General features: G+C 54.8%; 1 non-coding gene across 1 annotated transcript; it reads right to left on the bottom strand.

The window, feature by feature from the left end:
- Positions 1–10,412: 10,412 nt before the first annotated feature.
- On the bottom strand, positions 10,413–10,489 carry LOC112410046 (small nucleolar RNA SNORD112). The gene has a single exon (XR_003005314.1). It is a non-coding gene; the product is annotated as a small nucleolar RNA SNORD112 (small nucleolar RNA).
- Positions 10,490–15,616: the final 5,127 nt, after the last annotated feature.

Raw genomic sequence — 15,616 nt, 5'->3', positions numbered from 1 at the left:
ATGAAATATTTATTGCATCTCACCAAATGGGAAGCATTGTTTCAAGCACTTTAAATGTTTGACTCATTTAATCTTCAAGTACCCATTAATAAGGTACTATTGGTATTTCCATATTACAACTGAGGAAACTGAGGCAGAGATTAAACACTTTGTCCAAACTCACGAAACTAGTACATGGCAGAGCTGGGACTGAAATCTGAGCATCTTGGATGTGTGTAACATGGCTTAGCCCATAAGCAGATTATCGAAACATATCTGAATTTAAGCCAGGTCTTTGGGGACACTAGCTGAATTGCCCTTCAGCCCTCTGTCTGACTCCCTCTCTCCTTGCCTTGCAGCCTTCTGGGCTCTAGAGTCTACATCCGCTTCTCTGAGCATTCAGTCCGAATCTGAGCTACCAGAAATTTAAGTTGTAACTTGATAATTGTACCGCAGGGGTCAGTGATACGTTTGATCCCTGCGTGTGTGATAGCTACAAGTAGGATAAACTAGAGAAGGTGTTACTTGAGAAATAAATTTAAAGTCCGGGGGGTAGAAGGCCAGCTCCCTGACAGGCCGGGAAGGTGAGTCTGACATGGGTGAACCCCAAGGAGTGCAGACTTTTTCAGGCACGGTCACAGAGAAAGCAAATGGGAAAAGGGTATGGGTTTGTTAGAAGAGTAGACTAGGGTTCAAATCCTGGTTCTGCACTTGGTCCCTACACGATGTGCGGCAAGGCACTTACCACTTCTAAACCTCAGTTTCCTTTTATTTTGATTGAGGATGGTAACTGCGATCATGGAGGGTGGTTCTGATGATTTAGAGGTCAGAAAACTATGCCGAGGAACTAGAGAAAGACTGAGCGTGGGGTCGGGCTTAGGGCTTAGTCACCCAGGAGAGTCAGTGGAAAGGAGGCTGTCTTCTGTTTCTCAGTGAGTGTGAAAGCAGCTGGGACCGAGAGCTGCAACTGAGCAGCTCTAGCACCAGAACTGGAACTTGGTCCCTATCGGCTGGCAGCCCACCTGTTGTCCCAGAGCCCCCTGAGCCAGTGAGTGCGCTCAGAAGCAGCACATCTTCACCAGCAAGCTCCACTCAGAGGAAGCCTCTCTCCACAAATCAAGTGAGCCTTCGATCTTGGTGAGAAACTGACTATTCTCTCCCATTCATCCATCCATCCACCGTCTGTGCTTTCATTCATCCACCCATCTCACCAGTCTTCATAAGCCAGCCAGCCATCTCTCTACGGCATCCCGATGCAGGGTTCCATCCATCCGACAGACCTAACATCCGTCCTCTGCCTTTCCATTATGCAGAGGAAACAGACGAACCTGGATTGGAATCCTGGGTCCTGCTTCCTAACTGACCTTGGACAAGTCACTAACCTCTCAAAGTCCTCTCATCTGTAAAAGAAAGGGAAATCAGACGTAGCTGGGGCGAGGATTTAAAGAGAGAGTGGATATACCAGCACCTGACCTGAGCAAATGATCATGAAATGTTCATTCCCTCTGCGTGTGCAATCAGGCTGGGATTTACGCAGAGAGAAAACTGCTGTATCTTGCATGACATATTGAGAAATGCTTTTCAGAAATTATCTGTAGTGTTTCAGTGGCATGCAACCCCCTGCGGCACCCAGAGCTGGGCGGTGGCCAGAGCAGGTTGGGGTAGTGGTCCCCCCTGGACTCACAGCAGAGATTGCCATCTAGTGGACTGGCAACCTGTGGGATCCCCAGTGGGTCCCCAGTTGCAGCAGCTACTGTCTGCGGTTGGGCAGCTGAGTTGCGAGCCAGCTGGGAGGTCCCAGCCCCCTGGGCTGCAGGCTGCCATGTTGGGATGTGGTGCACGTACTGTCTTAATCACTCAGGGGGCCTGGCCTGCCAGGAGCCTTTTGTTTTGCGGACGATTGCCAACTCTGATTTGTCTACCCCAGCCCAAGTCCCCTTTAGAAGTCTCCAGGAAAAAAAGAATAATCCTAGCGGCTACAGCTTGCTGAGTGTCTGTTATGTATTAGATACAGGGCTGGGGGTTTCATATGCATTATCTCTAATCCTCTAAAGGACCCTAGCAGAGACCCAGAATTTGCCCCATTTTCTGTGAGAAAACTAAAGTTTGCTGAGGTTGAGTTACTCACTTAAGGAGAGAGACTAGATATTCAAACCCCTGGATTTGTAACTGCATTTACCTTCTCTAATCCCAGTGCCCCCTGAAAGTGCAGGAAAGAATTTGGGCACTGATCTGAACAAGCCAACTGTAAAGGAAATTTATGAGTCCACAGGGGCCTATTTGAATATGCTGAACAGCTATTGGATGACATTAAGAAAACGCTGTTAATTCTTTAACTGTGATAATGGCATTGTGGTTATGTTTTCAAAACAGAAAAGAGTCCTTCTTTTTTAGAGATACACACTGAAGAATGCTGGAGGAAAGGGCACGGTGTCTGGAATTTGCTTCAGAGCAGTCTGGGGGCGGGTGGGGGTAGTAGAAGGACAGTATGAGGTTTGGATAGAATGAGAGGGGCTGAGAGTTGATGGCGGCAGCAGTATGAAAACTGTGTTAATTGCGATGAAAATAGGTACCGTTTTCTCTACTTTTGTGCTGTTTGAAATTTCTCATAATTAAAGGTTTTTAAAATCATCGTGTAGAACTAAAGTGCAGGAGCTGAGGAGGTAGGAGAGGGGAAGCCTTTTCAAAGAGCAAAGGGGCCCAGGGTCTCAGCTAAATCCTGGAGCCTGTTAGGGAGCCGATCCAAAGGCAAAAAAAAAAAAATGCCTCAAAGTGGAAAGGGGGTGAGAAAGGGGCCTGGGTCAGTGGAAGGAAACCATTCTAAGTTGGGGAGATGAAGGAGAAAGTGCGAGGCACTGCAGAGCAAGGCCCCCAACTGCTACCCCAGCCCCTACCTTCCAGACGATCCTGCCCCCCCTAGACCCTCCAGACCCTTCCCAGGCCCTCCTGTCTCCCCCGGGGCCTGCTGATCCCTTTCCTAGGCCCTGCTGCCCCCTCCCCGGCCCCTCTACCCCGCTCCGCAGGTCCTCCTGGCCCCATGCAACCTCTTCTGGCTCTGAAAGGGCCTGCAGAAGCCTCCCTTCTCCAAGGCAGCGCTGGCCACCTAAGACTCCTTCCCTGGGAGCAGCTCAGCCAGGCTGGGAAGGATTCAGCTGTCTAGCTTGTCAGATGCTTTTATTTACTTATTTATTTTTTGGCTCGTTCTGGGAGGACAAGAGGTGGCGGTTTTTGTCCTAAAACTGTGTGCCAAGCTGGCCTCACCATCCTCGGTCCCTCTCTGCCCCACCAAAGCCTCCCTCTTTTCTGTCAGTCACATCACTGGAAACTGACTCACGCTCCAGCCCAGGTCCACACCAATCTCCCCAGACCCCCGGGGCCCCTCATCCCTGCCCCCCGCCTCTTCCCACTCCAGCCTTCCTGCAGCTGCCAGACCCTCTGCGCAGTCTGCTTCCTGGGCGCCACTCCACCCTCTGCCCCTCCAGGAAATGCTCCCTCCCGCAGCCTTCCTTTCCCACTTTGGAAAGCCGGCCACCGGACAGCTCCCCGGACCCTCCCGGCAGCCTGCTGCCTTGCAGCTCGGCCCTCGGTGAGGGAGGGGCGCAGCCTGCAGTCACCCCCAAGGTAGGGTGGGCCACCCCCTCCTGGCTGCCCCCAGCCCAGGGCAGGGCCCGGCCCCCGCACGCATGCACGCATCGGGGCTGCAATGGAAATCAAAATCGCCGCTGCAAAAGCAAAAAGCGCCGATCCCCACTGTCTGTCTCCCCCTCCTCACTTTCCGGGCTTAAAAATGTGGCCCAGGCAGCCCCCTTGTGGCACTTGGGGGCTCCACAGACGCTCGGCTGGTGCCTGAAGAATTCGGACTGTCTGATTCCACTGCACCGTGAGTTGGCACAAATCTGAAGTAGCCCAACTCCTGCCCAACGCAGAGCAGCCTCTCTGAGTTGGGGACATCAGCCCCCTCTCCTTTCTCCCTTCCACGTCTCTCCCTGTGGCTCCCTCCCTCCCCCGCCCCCCGGATCTGGAGCTCTCCTGTCGAGTACTTCTCCGACAGGCAGACAGGTGTCCAGGGACTGTCACCACCACGGTAGGGGGCTGGAGGGAAGGTGTGGGACCGGAGCTCTCCCTGCAGTGACGATGGTTTTCATCTCCATCTCACACGGATGGGGAAACTGAGGTGAAGGGGGCCCATCGTCCTAGCCTGTGTCGGAGAAGGGGCAGGGGATCCTGCCCTGGAGAGGGGGCTCCAGCTCGGGCATTTTTCTGAGTGAGAGGGCTGCCCCTCTCAGCCAGCAGGCCCTCATCCTCGCCAAAGCTAGTCCTCCCCAGGAGGCAGCCCCGATGGGCCCCCCGATGTGCTCCCTCCCCTCCAAATCCCCGTCCACACAAACAAGCCCCAGCCCCCTCTATCTGCAAGCTGCCTGGAGGTGGGCAGGGCCCCCTCCACATCAGGTTAATAATGCCATTTTCATAAGCCTCTGCCCGTAGGTGCTACCACCTAATTTTGAATCTGCCCTTCAAACGGATTGGGCCACAGAGGAGCTGAGATCTCAAGCACCACTGGGAGGTGCTTATAACTAATCAATCCATCCCCTGCCCACCCACACCCCCCCAGCACTCAGCACAGCCTCGCTGAGCTGTCTTCAGCAGCAGGGTGTGGTGGGGAGCCTCGGAGGGACTGGGGTTCCATCCCAGCCCGGCCTCACACCAGCTGAGAGACAGTGAGTATGGGACTCTGTCTTTCCCTGCCTCAGTTTCTTCATCAATCAAATGGGGATTTTTGAGGCTGGTGCTCAGAGTTCCTGCTGGGGTCAGTCCTAGGCAGACAGCCCGGCTCAGGGCTTGTCCCCTAGAACACAGGACTCCATGATCTCAGCTGCTTCATCCCCCCTTCATCACTTGATTCACAGTGACTTATTCCCTGTCTCTTTCCCCCCACCCCAGACTGAGCTTCGAGGACAAGAAGCCGGCCGATCGGCACTGCTCCGTGTCCAGCCTTCCAGTCGGGTCTGGGCCCAGGAAGGTAGGTGCTCTGCGTTGGTTTGGAGAATGAGTGCCCAGAAGGATGACTGCACCCCACAGTCTGTGGGGTGCCTGGACTCCACTGGGCTTCTCTTCCCCAGACGCCGCCATCTAAGCTGACCCTTCTAGGGAGCAGCCGGGAAAAATGTTCCTTTCTGCCTTACCCCAGGGTCCCCTCGTGCTGCTGGAGAAGTGCGAATTCTTGCTCTATTAAAGGCAGATGTGGGCTTGCACGTCTTTTCTGCCGCCTTCTGCATCTACTGTGAGCTCACAGGCCAGAGGCTTCCTCTGGCTGACTTGATTTGTGCGATGGAGCCGGCAGAGGGGTCTCTGCCTGGTGAGGTTCCTGTTTGTATTCGGAGCAGAGTCTCCAAAGGCCAGACTGTCTTCTTTCCTGCGACACTTATTACACGCGGGCGTCCTCTCCGGGTCCCACCGTCTACCCCACGAGCACTGATGAACTCTCTGATGTGTGTTGGGCTACTCTTATCTCATTTAGCCTCCCTTCGAGCCGGTGTGGGGGCCCCTCTCATCTCCACTTCACAGAGGAAAAACCGAGGCTCTGAAAAGAAAGGGGAATCGTGTGGTCTCCCAGCTAGAGAGCGGTGAGCGGAGCCTGGGAGCCCCCAACCCCGCCGCGGGCGCCTGCCGCCGCTGCGGGCTGACCAGGGCCGGCCCGGCCGCCAGTGGCTCCTGCGGAAAAGGCAGGGGGTTTGCATAGAGAGCGTTCTCCCTGGCAACTGGCAAAGGGGCCATAAAAAGCCGAGAGGGCTCAGAAGCCACTTAACAGATAGCTACAGAGCAGCTGGACCCGGGAGGGGAGACCTGCGCCCTCCCCTGGGCTCTGTGCAGAACAGCAGGGCAAAGGGCTCCGTCCCTGATGCGGGCGGGCAGGGGCAGAGGCGCCCCGGGACAGGTGTAGACGGCCGAGATCGGACGGGGCCAGGGGACCCCAAGCCTGATCCCACGGTGGATGGAGGGCTCGCTACCGAGCACGGAAAAGAGAGGACTGAGAACGAGCTTGCTGCCTGCAAAGAGACGAGGGCTGAGGGGGCGAGGGGGCTGCGTCGGAGCCGCGGAGGCAGACGCAGAAAGCGGGAGGGCTCGGCAAAGCAGCTCGGTGTGCGAGCCCCAAGCGGGCTGCTTGGGGAGAGAGGGAGCTCCCTGTTACGGGAGGCATCCGAGCAGAGAGAGGCAGGCCGGTACTTGGCCAGGAGGCTGCAGCACGGCTCCCTGCCCGGGCTGGCAGCCCGCACGTCTAGGCCTTCGAGACGCTCCTGCAGCAGTAGGTCCCGGAGAAGGCAGGCTGGGGTCAGAGCGAGGATGGGCAGACTCGCCCATGCCCCTTGCCCCGAGCTCAGTGGCAAAGGCACCGAGATGGCAGGTGGAGCGCTTCTGTGTCGATGAGGCAGTGAGGGGAGAGGAGCGGAGGATGGGGGTGAGTGCGGGGCGGACGGGGGAGGGGGGAGCTGTCCTGCGGCCAACTCCCCGTCTCAAGGGCCAGCCCACCTGGAGTGGCCAAGCACCCGCCCCGCTCCCAGGCCCGGAAAGGCTGGCCCGGGTCCTCTCTGGGGCAACAGGCTGGTGCACAGGACTGGGGGGAGCCTTTCTGGCTGGGGTGGGGAGGACAGAAGTAATGGGGGTCTGGTGAGTAGAGGGGCTGGCCCGGTCATGGGAAAACCAGGGCCCTTTTCTGGAGGCTGGGCCGCAGCCCCGGATTCGGCCGGCTGCTGGACTGTAACTTGGATGCTCTGGGGACTCGTGAAAGCCCCCTCACCCGGCGCCGGGGCCGAGGGGCCTGCATGTTGATGAATGCGGCCCACGCTGATGTCGGGCGCTGGCCCTCCAGGGCCATTCATGGGGGCTCAGTTCCCAGGAACTCTGGGTGGATGGGGCCTTTATCAGGGGACCTGCACTAGACGAGGCTCTGTTCTGCAGTTTCTAAAGGAGTTTTCTTGTCTTTGTTCCCAGCGCAGGCACTGAGCGCGCGCGCGCACACATGTGTGTGTGTGTGTGTGTGTGTGGTGTGTGTGTGTGTGTGTGTGTGTGTGAGAGAGAGAGAGAGAGAGAGAGAGAGAGAGAGAGAGAGAGAGAGAGAGAGAGAGAGAGAGAGAGAGAGAGAGAGAGAGAGAGAGAGAGACAGGCTGGCTGAGGGACCAGCCCGGGTTCCTTGTCTGAAATGACCGGGCTGCCCTCGCTAAGCCTTGGGGGCAGGGATGCACCTCCACAGGGCAGAAAGATTCGGGTAAGACGACAAAGGCACCCAGGTACCCAGGGATGGCAACCTCGTCACAACTGCCTAACGGTCCCAGTCCTGCCAGCCTCGGGGTCCCGACAGCTGCTCTGACCCGCCGGGGGGGGGCAGCATCGTGCCGTAGGTGGAGAGTGCGGGCTGGCTCCGCAGACAGACAGACAGACTGCCCCGCCGTGCCCGGCTCAGGAGCTGGGAGCAGCCCTGGGAGAAACTGTTTGCTTTCTCAGAGCCTGGGGTGGGGGTGTGTCGGGGGGGTGTCGGCTGTTTTCCGTCGTTGCTGCTGTTTCAATCAATTAAAAGATGGCTTTGAAACTGTCGATGTGACAATGTTTGGTAAAGCATTTACAAGTGCGTCACAGCCTCTGCGGCAGCACATGGAGGTGGGGCAGGGGAGGGGGGATGCGGCAGAAGAAATCACGCACGTGCGAAATTTTGCAAATACCGGATCCTGATCCGGGTAGCAGCAAAGGGTTCAAAAGAGCTTTGGTGTGGATTTGAAAAGTCACCTGCCCAAATCTCTAACGGGGCAGAGGCCACGGGGCAGCCTGGCTAGAGAGGGGATTCCCACTAACGGTTCCTTTTGCCCCAGACACAAACAGAGCCTCACCCAGGCACGAGGACATTAGGGATGGACGGGGCTCCATGCTAGAGGCACGGACAGCTCCACGAACAGCACAGAGAAACACCCCGGTGTGAGACGTGTGTCTGACCAAGCCCGTGCTCCAGAGTAAATAAACTGAAAATACAGGAGAGAGGGGTCTTTGTGCTTGGTGGCCGAGGAAGTTCACTTTTGTGTAAAAGGCGAGTCACGCTCCCACTAGGTAAGGCTGCACTGGCGCACAAAAACCTCATTTAGGCTGGGCCTGGCCCAGGGAGCAGTTTCTGTGAATTTTAGGAGAAGCCAGGTTTAGCTAGAAGTTTTTCCAGGAATTATTAACCTCTCTAGACTGTAACCACTGTTTCTTCCGAACTGCCCTTGCCAAAGTCTATAAAATACAAGCCTAAAAAATCTGCCTGAAGAGCAGTCTGACATTTTATATATATTTATAAAAAAATAAACTATCGCCAAACTTTTTAGGAGAACCCAATTAAAGCTGGCGGGGGGCAGCCCCTTCCCCAGCTCCCCAGGGTTCTCTTGCCCTCTTGTCCTTTGTGTCTTCCCCTGTGGGTCTCTCTGCCCTCAAAAGGAGCTGCCTGTGTCTCTGGACGCAGGGTTAAGGACTTCGGGCAGGATGAGGTTGGACAGGCTGCTGAGCTTTGCTGGGTACTGCATACCGGCTACGGTGCAGCGTGATTTAATTGTACTATTGTCTCACTCAGCCGCTCAATACGCTGTGTGGGCGATTATGATTCCTTCTTTTAATGTGAGGAAACCGAGGCACAGAAATTCTTGGGAGATTTGCCAAAGACACACAGCTCTATGTCTGCCCTGTAGCCAGGTTTGTGCTCGAGATGGCCGCCCTCCTGGGGTGCTTCCTACCCGTCCCCAACCCCAGGGAAACAGAGGGGACCAAAACCCTGAACACGCTGGTGCGCCTGTGCTTTCCAATAAGCAGCTGAAGTCCTCTGCCCCAAGGGAGCTGCAGACTTGGCGTCACGGCCCCTCTACCCGGAAGCCTGTGCTCTTTCTAGAACATGACCATGTCTCAAAGGTAGAAGCACCACTCTTAACCTTGTCCCCTCCCCAGGGCATCACCATCACCCCTGCTGTCACATGCTACGTCATGGCTCCCTCTCATGTTCCAGGACCCCCTTTTCTCTCTGGCAAGGAGCAGGTCACAGAAGATGCAATCACCCGTTTCCAGGATATAATTATGTTCTGAGAACCCATCACTGGCACTCCACCCCTGAGACGTAGCACCCCAGCCCATGCACCCCAGGACACAGGGTTCCAGGGCCTGGGGGAGCCTGGCGTGCGCACCCAGGAGGGTGGGACAGAGCGGCCCGGGGCGGTGGGGATGCCAGCCTGGCCCCCCGGGTGTGCATCTGTAGTGTGACGGCGTTCTGAGGACTCACCCAGCGCCACAGAGCATACAGCTTAGTCCTCTGAAGCTGCCCATGGGCCCGGGGGAATATGAGGCGGTTTTCAGTTAGGGGAAGTTGGATCCAGGCGACATGGGAGCCAAGGGCACTGGAAAGGGACAAAGGAAAGGGGGTGATTAACATGTGGCCAGTTTCACGAATTCGAGAAAAATGTAAAACGTTCTCCTAGATGAGGCAAATGTGTCAATGAGTCATCACGATTCCACAGACTATGCTTTGCTGAACTTTAGCATGAGGCGTTGGGGGGGCAGCGGTGCCTCTAAATTTGGGTTCACCCTAGCGAGTATTTCAAGCCTTGTCTTAAGCTCCGAGGGGAAGCTGGCTGGGACGGCTTGGCCGGAGCCCTGAAGGGTAAAAGGCAGGGCACACACAGAGAGGAGAGGGTAGCTGGTAGGGGCTGCCGTGTGCCTAGCACACATATGTGTGCGTGCGTGCGTGTGTGTGTGTGTGTGCATGGGGAGGGGGCGCGAGGCTGGGGAGCTTCCAGCCAGACCCTGAAGGGTCTTACATGCCAGGCTAAAGCTCTTGGACCACGTCCCAGACACTCCGGGAAGTCAGATGGAGGATTTAAAGCAAGACAGCGACAAGGTCAAAACGGCATGTTACAAAGATCACTCAGTGAAAATAAACTTTGCTGCAAACCATTTAATCTAGCTATCCCACCTCTAAGAAGCCAGACCAAAAGAACAGTCAGGGACGTGTTTACAGATTCAGCTACAAGAATGCTCACTGCAGGGTCGCTAGCAATAACAACAAAAATAAAACAGGACGGCTTAGATCTTTTTCAGCAGGCGTCAGTTCAGCAAAATCATATTAATTAAAACCTCGGTTCGTGACATGCTCTCCTCATTTATCTATGCCAGGACCTCTTTTATTTTATGTTATCTTTCTTATTTATTTTCTTAAATAATGTAACGAGCACACATGGACCCGTGACCCACCCCGATGACTAGGACTTTGACCAAAGCATCTATAGGCTCACACTGGCCTACCCCAGCAGACTTACAGCTGGGATTTTCAACAACAGAGGAAGCTCTAATCAACAATGGTGCAAACACACCCCGGAATATTAAACAGCTCTTAAAAAGAATGAAACAGCAGAGACCTATTGTCTTTTAATGGACCTCAGTATTCTGCGCAGAGCTGGATTAATCACGATCCTTTGTTCACAAACACTTTCTCATCATTGGTCCAGGCATGTCCTGCTTTTATTTTGCTAATTTATGCATTCATATATTCATTTGTAATAATGTCATAAACACTTGTGAGCCCACTCCTCAAATCCAGACCTTGGCAATTACTTACACCTGCTTCCACAAGCCAGCCCCGCCGGGGAAGGACCCGGAGCTTTAGTGACAGCGACAAGGTGGTGAACTCAACTTCAGTGTGTACAGAATACAGGCTACTAAGGTGTTGTTATAAGGAATGGTGTTTATCTTTTATGATCTCCAAGCACATTCTTGAGTGAAGAGAAACAAGCTGTGCAAAAAGAAATGTACATGGTGATATAGTCTACGTTAAAAAAATAATCATAAATTGGAGAGGTCTATTTAGATATATATGCAAATGCACAGGGAAAAAAAAAAGAAGTCTGGAACCAGACACCTGACTCTGACAACAGGAGTTAAAATGGTGGTGATTGGGGGGTGGGGGGGGCTACTGGGATGGAGGAAGGAGTTGATGATGGCTTTAGCTTTTATCCGCAGTGTTTGATTTTCCGTAATGAGCGTATTAATTATCAATGCACTTCTTGCATAATTAAAATAAACATTTTGTGTGTGGGTTTTGTTTTGCTTTGCTGTGTTTGTGTGTGGGGTTTCTGTTAGCTTTTAGCTTTTTCTTTTTTGACAAATACAAAAGGAAGAGCATTTTGACTGTTGGATCAGGAGTGAGCATATCTCCCCCAGACAAGGTCTGCAGACATGAGGGATTTATTGTATCTCCCAGATCATTCTTTTCAGAATTTTCTATGTTCTAAAACTGGAGCCCTGGGCCTCCGAGTGGCGTGTCAGTGACATGAGGCCAGCAGGTGTGTGCCTGCTGGCTGTGACTGCGCCACCCACAGGCCCCAAGTCCCTCCAGAGCCACGGGGCGGGTGTCTGCAAGGCACCCATCGGGGAGGACTTTCCTTTCTGGTCTTTAAGAGGCCCTAAAGCTAATGCCCTGGTCCGTGTTCTCAGGGATTAGCTAATTAGAATGAGGACTCGGGAGAATGTGACACGAGACAGTCCTGGGCGAAGGGTACACGGGATCCTCTGGGGAGCAGCAGCCCTGTAGCCCACATGCACCGGCAGCCTCCCAGCCGGGCGGAACCCACAGCTGTCACATTGCCCACGCCCCAGTTCTAACCAACAGGGGGTGTGGCTAACATGTCAGCTCCCTGAGAATGGGGTGCAAACTTGCAGGTCCTTGCCTGCCCCCCTTCACATCCCGGGTAGCACACCGCACCCCGACTTCCCATCAGAACCCCTTCTCTCCCCCAGGCACCCCAACCCCTGCTTGCACAGTAAGCTTCAGACCCGGCTCCCCAGGTCCCCTCCAGCTGTCGCAGGCACAAACTAAGTGTGCGACTGGGAAGACCCTTTATCCGCAGATCAAGACATCAAGGCTCGGCGAGCCCAAGAACACAAAACTAAGCCAACTTGAAACCCAAAGCGGCCTGAAATCAGGTTTTGTCCTGGCCTCCCTGTGCACAGATGGACTGACTAGTTAGCTGGTTAATGTCTCCCCCTCCCTAAGCTAACACAGGCAGGACCTTCTGAGTTCTCTCCCCTCTGCCAGGCAGACACTTATTTTCAACCACGACTTTGGGCGGAAGAAATGTGAGTACAGGTTAGCCAGCCCTCTGCCGGCGCTTAATCACCTTTCCCGCACGTAAGCCTCCGCTATTTATTACATGGTGTTTTATCTCGGACAGGGTTTGGTCCTGGTGAATGCTTTGAGATGCTTGTCATAGTTTTGCAGCTACAAAAGATTTTTACGATAAATAAAAATAAAATACAGCAGTACCCAGGTTACCTGTATCTGCCTCCGGACCAAGGTCATTCCACCTGAAGAAGTTCGTTCCTCAGAAAGGCTACATAAATCCCACAATGCCAATAAAGTTACAGGGTTGACTCAAGAAAAGGCCCTCTGTACCCAACGCTGACCTGTCTAACCCTCCCTGTTCCCCTCTGGACTCTACAAAAATGAGAAGGGCTTTCAAAGGGACAGTTAAGGGACAGATCCACCTGAAAGAAGAACCATTTTTGCATATGCTGAGCACCTAATATGTGCCAGGCATTTTATAGTTGACTTCATTAAAAGCGTCAAGGCGACACTTGAAGATGGCTGTCCCCATCCTACCAGAGCAGGCGAGGGGAATTATAGTCCAAGGCCACCCACCTCCTCCCAGGGCAGCCCACACTCTCCTGCCCCCCGAGCAGACCCCTTAAGCCCCCATCACGGACACCCCAGCTGTAGGCATCCCTCTGTATTACGGTGAGAGATTTTAACATCTCCCTGGGGGGATGTATAACGGACAGAAAAGAGTAACAGTGTCGTCCTGGATTTTTAATTATATTACTATCTTAATATAGGGCCCCCAGTCTTTGAGGGCCCTACCTCCCAAAGAGGCTGTCAGTGTGACAGAGCAGGGCATACGTACCTGGTCTGCTTCAAGGTCAGCCTAGGAGGGCCTCACACTCCTCTGGGCAAGTGTGCCATCCTGGGGGCCAGGGCTGGGCCACACCCTGGCCTCGGGAATGCACCGACTCACTGCCCACCGGGGGCAGTGAGAGCCTCAGCTGCAGAACAAAGGGCTTGAGTTAGTTCCCTCCTGAGGACTCTACACATTTACAAATTGTTCAAATGTACAAATCAGGGATTAAAAAATATCATTTTTCAGACCTTTCTATTCGATCCTGGGCCAGGCATCTACTCCCTTCCTGGAGAAAGCCGCCATCTCACCTCTCCGCCACCTGGGAGGGGAGAAGAGAAAATGCCCACCAGGTCCCCTGGCAGAGGCGCAGGCCACCTCTCTGAGCCGCTGCCCCGGGCCTCGCCTGCTGCTGGCGGCCCTACTCTACTGTGTGCTAAGGGGGAGGGGTGAAGCAAGGAGTAGCCAGTGCAGACTGACATCAGGGGCAGAACAAAACACTACAGGGGTCCAGCAAGAACAGGGGGCTTGCCGAGAGCTGAGGTGTCACAGAGCAAAGGCAGGACCCAAGTGCCGCCAGTGTGGACCTTAGCTGGGTTGACATGCGGGCCCTGAGACCGATGAGATGTGCGGCCTGGGTCAGTCCCAGTTACAGAAGTGAGATCGACCCATAGGCTCTGAGGTTTGTCTCTGGGCCTCAGGCTCCTCTTCTGCAAAATGGGGATAATAACTAACACCTTGACGGGGTATTCTGAGGATCAGAGGAATGAAAACAGTGCCTGGCACATAGTAAGTGCTCAAGAAATATCACGGAGGGACCCAAACGTAGCGATGGGGGGACTGTATCACATGACGTGATACAGTCCCATGAGAAAAGCAGGACAGAGGCTGTGAGTGGACTGTGGTGCTACTGTGGAGCGCACATGCACCTCCCAAACCTAGGCTTTCATACTTAAAGAAACCCATTTATCCAATAACTTTCTAGAAAGAAGCGAAGTTCCAGCTGACGGGACAGGAGCAGAGCCACTGATCGCTTGCATCAAAGGTAAGACTTGGGGTGGGGACCTCATGCTGACCTCCCCCTGGGGGGCCTGGGCAATGAACGGGGCCTGGGCCAGCGCTCAGGAAGAGAGGTTAAAGGGTTGGCTTGCCTGCAAGAAAAAACCATGACATGGAGGACTCCATAGCTCTGCTCAAATACTTGAGCGGCTATAATTAGCAGGTCCTGGGCCAGCTGTCCTGTCCCTCTGCCCACGACCAAACCAGCCAAAATGAGTCGGGGATGACCGCGTGAGTGAGATTTTCGAGGAGACGGAGGGGAGACACCGAGGTCCCCACTCCTTTGGTCTGGGCTCCCGTCGGGCCATGAAACGCAAGGGGCCCCTCCAGTCCTCAGGGGCCCCAAATGGCCACTGCCCACTGCACCCAGGGCATCGGTTCCTGCCCCTCAGTCCACCAGTGCAAGGAAGAAAGCCTAAGCCTGGCTTTGAACACTGCCTCTGCCTCTTCCTTCCTGATCCGAGCTCTCTGAATCCCAGTTAAAGCTGTGAGACCAGAACACGCCCACCCAATAAGGAACGAAGTCAGTATTAGGGGCCCTGTGCCCAGGGTCAAGCCTGACACAGAGCAGACACTCGGGAAACACCCATTTTAATAAATGAGCGCTAATTACCCCCATCTGGAGGACACATGCCTCTGCACCCTACACCGCCCCCCCGCCCCCGTCCCTCAGTAGCTCCAGTCACGGGCGGCTTATTGCCGGGGCCGTTCAATGACCTGGATCCGAGCGCCTTCGTCCCCGCTAATTACGGCTCCTGGGCAAGCCGCTCCACCCTCTGGACTCTGGTTCACTCACTTGCAAGGCAGGGCGTCATCACCTCTCAGGGTTAATGGGAAAATTAAAGTTGACACCATGCGTGAAAACAGTCTGAGTCTGTCTGACCATTCCAATTATAGCGGGTGTTCTAAAAGTAGTCATCGTAAGAGTCCTAATGAAAATAACAGGCCCTGACTCGTTGGTAGCATTTCACAGTTTACAAAGGGCTTGCTGCGCCCACCTCCCCTGGGAAGGCCGTGCTCCTTCCATTATGTGAATGGGGAGGCTGAGGCCAGCCTCGGCCTCCCACTCCGGCCCAAGATGCCCTGCACGCCCCCAGACCCCACGCTCCTAGGCCTGAAGCCACAGCACACCAGGCACAGAGGGAGCCCACCAGAGATGCGGAAAAGTCCACCGAGACCCCTCCCAGCCCAGCTGTCAAACCTGGACCAACACTGAAAGAAGCCACCCAGCCTGTGTTCCCAACTGTGGAACTAGTACGAGAGCCCCCAGTTTGTAAGAGTGGCTGGTGGCACTACCTTCCGCCTGCCAGGGTCACCCCTCGAGCTCCTCTCAGGACCCCAGAACTACAGGGCACAAGTGAGAAGACCACAGCCTAAGCCTCCCTGCAGATGTGGGGAAACTGAGGGCCCAGGGGGAGAAGGGCAGCCTGCAAGTCAGCGTGGGCCCCAGGCTGGCAGCTGGTACGGGCTCCTTGCCCTGCCCACTTGCCTTGAAAGGCAAGAGCAGCCTCAGGACCAACTGATTGGCCCGGCCGATTGGGGCAGCCCAAAGAAGGAGGCCACTCTCCCCGTGACCCTCTCCTGGCCCCGCCCGCAGGTGGCACTCTCCCCCTCCCCGGGTTATT

This window comes from Neophocaena asiaeorientalis, unplaced genomic scaffold (assembly GCF_003031525.2).
Source record: "Neophocaena asiaeorientalis asiaeorientalis breed wild unplaced genomic scaffold, Neophocaena_asiaeorientalis_V1.1 scaffold476, whole genome shotgun sequence".
Classification (NCBI taxonomy): Eukaryota; Metazoa; Chordata; class Mammalia; order Artiodactyla; family Phocoenidae; genus Neophocaena; species Neophocaena asiaeorientalis.
This window is presented reverse-complemented; position numbering and strand designations above follow the sequence as displayed.